Source organism: Euprymna scolopes, chromosome 16 (genome assembly GCF_053919585.1).
Source record: "Euprymna scolopes isolate OS-2025 chromosome 16, ASM5391958v1, whole genome shotgun sequence".
In the NCBI taxonomy this organism is placed as follows: domain Eukaryota; kingdom Metazoa; phylum Mollusca; class Cephalopoda; order Sepiida; family Sepiolidae; genus Euprymna; species Euprymna scolopes.
Window position 1 is genome coordinate 145,661,365 of NC_136497.1, and position 4,721 is coordinate 145,666,085.

Genomic DNA, 4,721 nt, shown 5'->3' on the forward strand with positions numbered 1-4,721 from the left:
TGGTACTTGAAATCCATCGAGTGATTCTTCAATGGACATGCGTTTCGTTTTCTCAACTTCGATCCAGCCTCTTTCTGAATTTTCACAATCGATGCATAGATGTGTTATTGATTTATAAAAGTTAATAGAATCGATTTTAATAAGAAAACACGTCAGTTGTGTGCTAAGTTCGTGCTTATTTCTTTCTCTTTCATGTTTTCCTCTTTTTTATTTTCATTTTGTCAATTTATATCCGCAATATTTTCTTTTGTTTGTTTTTGTTCTTCGATTGTTTTCTTTTTTCGCTTTCATTTCATCATATTCTCTTCTTTTATCTTATTTTGTTTAATTTTTTCTCGTCAGTTGGTATTGACTTTCCATGCTGAAAATAAGCATTTATTTCTGGTAAGCCAATTAAAAAATTTTATGTAAAAATCTCCGAAGTGATATCCTTTCGAGATAATCCTTTACACTTACGCAAACCGATATCGATCGCATTTACAAACAAGCTTTTATAAATTTATTAAATGATATGGAAATCTGATTATGTATACCACAATCAGCCGGTCACTGAGGTGTGACCGACAGACGTGTTACAGTAAATGTCTTAAAGCGGTCTCATGAAGACATGAGGATGGGCCAGTCATCAGGGTCTGAATAGCAAGAAGAAAATCATACCTGAGATGTTGGATCTGGGTGTGGCTCCTTTCTTTTCTCAAGATGATCTCTTCATCCTGGTGGCGTTCTGGTGGGAATCTTCATCTCTCTGTCCCCAGGGCCGCCTTTCGACTTAAGACATTTATGAAGGCATTCATGGAAGACACAAGAAAAATGACACGCGACACAATTGTAATATACATAAGGTATGACTAACTATTTTATTTTACATTAGAAATACAATATATATTACAAAAAACAATTTACAATTCATTTTTACGATTAAAAATGGATAATAGGCTTTTCGAAGCTAACTAAACTACCCTAACTAGTGTTGAGGGAGGGGGTGCCCCCCTCATTTACGGAGAGACAAAATATGCGTCCTCACATCATGGTGGTCGTGCAGGAAAAAGCCAAAGATAGCAAGGGAATTATGGGAAGGGGTTTCTTTGTATCTCTACGCTCATGGACAATTTACCACCCGTCCATGCTGCAGAGTGTGTTAGAAACAGTGGCACAAGGAAATAGTGCCACATCCCTCCCTATGCTATCCGAAATTTATGAGTATTCATAAATTTCAGAAGTCCCTAATTTTCCGTGAATGGTGCGTCAACCGGCCGTCAGCAATCAATGTCCCCATGCTGTACGTTCCATTAGGAACTCAGTATAGCAAGTTATCTTTTTCCACCAGGCTCCTGGTAGACTGGTATACTGCTTCAAATACCAGAGAGGGTAATCATCCTCGCCCTCCATCGAGGCAATGACATCACGATTTCAGTTACTGGATTTACACTTTGTTAAGCAACCAGTATAATATTTTTTTAACAAAGCCGGATTTTACGTGAGTTTATCACGCCGACCTATACGTATTTGACTAAGCCGGATTGTACGTGAGTTTATTCACGCCGACCTATACGTATTTCACTAAGCCGGATTGTACGTGAGTTTATCACGCCGACCTATACGTATTTCACTAAGCCGGATTCTACGTGAGTTTATCACGCCGACCTATACGTATTTGACTAAGCCGGATTCTACGTGAGTTTATCACGCCGACCTATACGTATTTGACTAAGCCGGATTCTACGTGAGTTTATCACGCCGACCTATACGTATTTGACTAAGCCGGATTCTACGTGAGTTTATCACGCCGACCTATACGTATTTCACTAAGCCGGATTCTACGTGAGTTTATCACGCCGACCTATACATATTTCACTAAGCCGGATTCCACGTGAGTTTATCACGCCGACCTATACGTTTTTTAATTTAGTCTGCATAACATTATTTTCGTAACTGGATTTACGCTCCCTTCAGCAACCAGTATAATGTATTTTAACCAAGTCGGAGTTACGTGACCTCATCACGCCGACCTATATGTATTCCAAGTTATTACTTCAGTTACTGGACTTACGCTCTCTTCAGCAACCAGTATAATGTATTTTAGATAAGTCGGGGTTACGTGACCTCATCACGCCGACCTATATGGATTTAGTAAAACCTTGGTCTTCAGAGGTTCTAATCCAATTAATTCTGTTAGAGCAAGGAGTCTGCCGCCGAGCGACCAATAAAAACTATCCACCACGGAATATTTATTAATTATATAAAGAATTAATTAAGAAGGGCACTCAGCCTTCATGAGTTAGAATACTCAATTAGGGGGAAAAAAAATTCCAAAAATAAACAATTCAGAAACCTGGTATACATTAAATCAATGAAATAGGGTGTTAACAATTTTTTTTCTTAAAAAGAAAACATTTTTTAAAAATCATTTCAGAGCACCTCGGTCACAATTAGAATTTGTTTACACAATGCAAACGCATTTCAGTTATTACATTCATAATTAACTTTTTCCCAAATTTCAGGGTACATTTAAAAAGTATGTGTATTTTTTCAAAACTTGATTTACAAAAGATCATTAAAATTTAATTCCAAAATTTAAAAATTATTTCAAGTATTTTGGTTCATCGTTAAAATCAATTTATGTTAGTTAACTTCTTTCCAAAGTAATTCATTTATTATTATAAAAACCAATCTTCTCAAAAGGTCATAAACTTCGAATAGACACATTTTTCGTAATACAATTCAAAAATTATTCCAAACATTTGGTTCATTATTAAAATTAATCTTCCGAAAAGATCATAGACAATTCATTTTGAATCAATTCACCCTTCACAATGAGATTCAGAAACATCCCAAATTTTTCATTTCGTAATTATTATTTTTAAAATTCAGTGTACATTTAAAGTTATTTAATTGATTCTTAAAACTCATTTCTTCTTATAGGTCATTATCAAGGTCATTTCGAATTCAGAAACATTTCACGTTAATTAACTTTATTTTCCAAAGTAATTATTTTATCATTTAAAAGCAATTCTTTTCCTAAACTCACTCACAAGGATTATTTCGAATTAATAAACTCCCGCCACACCTGGGAGTCACATTAGTTAACGACCAGTTCTGTATAGTTAACAGCTCGAAAAAATTAAAGTTTCAATTAAAGAGAGATCTTTCTAGACTGAGGAAATCTTTTTTTTTTCTTAATAATTAATTCAATTTTACGTATATACTCCTCAGTCAATATTTCAGGGACCCCTATCATACGGTCCAATTTCAAATAAACCTTCAATTAAAGAATTTGCTCGAATAATTCTTCCTTAAAATCATCTAGAGTTCAGGAAAATTTCTTTCGTTAGTCAAACAATATTTCCTTAGAAATTATTAAAAATTCAGAGAATATTCGAAATGTAATAGCGTAATTTTTCTTTAAGAAAAACTATGAACATTTCAGAGAACTCTTAAAAAATTAACGTAATCATGTAACAGTTGGCTTTTCCAAACACTCGAAGACTTCAAAAAAGTACTTTAAGTGCTGTTTGAATAATCGTCTCAGTTTTTATTTTTAATAAAAACCAATTGAAGACATCATTTAATGTAATTTAACGAAGCATAAATAATTTTGTTCTTTAAACTTGGTAGAAAAATTAAAAAAAACTCCAAGTTAATTCGTTATTATATGCCCTCCCGCAATCAGCCATGGGGGTTTAGCTATACAATCATTAAAACGCAAGAGTAGAGAAAGATACTGAGGGGGAAAAGAAGGGGATAGAGACAGAGCGATGCCATTACACACCCTACCACCCTCATGATATCATTACGTAATAACAAAAAATCTTCGACAATTTTCTCTCTCGTCCTCATAGACCCTAAAAGGTAAGGGAATGAGAGAGAGAGAGAGAGAAAGATAGAGAGAAGAAGAGAGAGAGAGAGAGGCAGATAGCATTGTTCTACCACCCATTCCTCAACACCCTCGCAAACACCATGACGAGGTCATCTTCGCTTATCTTTCCCATGTGCGGCCATTGTTTTAAAAAATGAGTGACAGGTAGACATTAAATATTTCTACGAGTTTAAAAAAAAAAAAATAAGAAAATAGAAAAACAATCTTATTGGGAACAATTTTGTAAAATACATTCTAACACAAAACTTTCATATTATCTAACCCCAATTTTTTTTTTACCAGTAACATTTTTTTTTCTTTTTAAACAGACAAAACATCAATAAAAGAAACATTATCAATTCAAAAAAAATGTCCCCTTATGTTTCAGCTTTAATTGCTACCTAACCTGAAAAATAAACACATCAACTGTTCATGGAATAAAATGTAATGTAAAAGTTCTATTTTTTTCAAATCTGAATCTAACACTTGCAAAGTCAAAAGAATTTTTTAAAAAGTCCTATATTTTTATAAACCTGAAATAAAGATCAGATAAAAAATGTTAGGTATCCTTTATTTTCTTTCCTTTTTTTTTTTAAATTTATTTTTCGAGCTTCGTGTTTGAAGGATTTTTTTCTTTTTTTTTTCATGTAATAATAAGATGCATAGATATACACACATATCGATATATATCCGGAGAGAGACAGAAAGAGAGAAAGCGTGAGAGAGAAAGAGATATTGCATATTCTAGAGACACTTTTTTCTCATCTCTGTTTTTTTTTTTTTGTGTGGGACACATTTCTTACTTTTTTTTCGAAGGGTTACTTTCAATACTCTTTTTTTTTTAAATCGATCTCTTGTAAACTGT

General features: G+C 33.5%; 1 long non-coding RNA gene across 1 annotated transcript; it reads right to left on the minus strand.

The window, feature by feature from the left end:
- Positions 1 to 826: 826 nt before the first annotated feature.
- LOC145296148 (uncharacterized) lies at positions 827 to 3,860 on the minus strand. The gene is made up of 2 exons (XR_013869973.1): positions 1,890 to 3,860; positions 827 to 1,546 (listed from the first exon to the last, which is right to left on the minus strand). It is a non-coding gene; the product is annotated as an uncharacterized LOC145296148 (long non-coding RNA).
- Between the last annotated feature and the right edge of the window lie 861 nt (positions 3,861 to 4,721).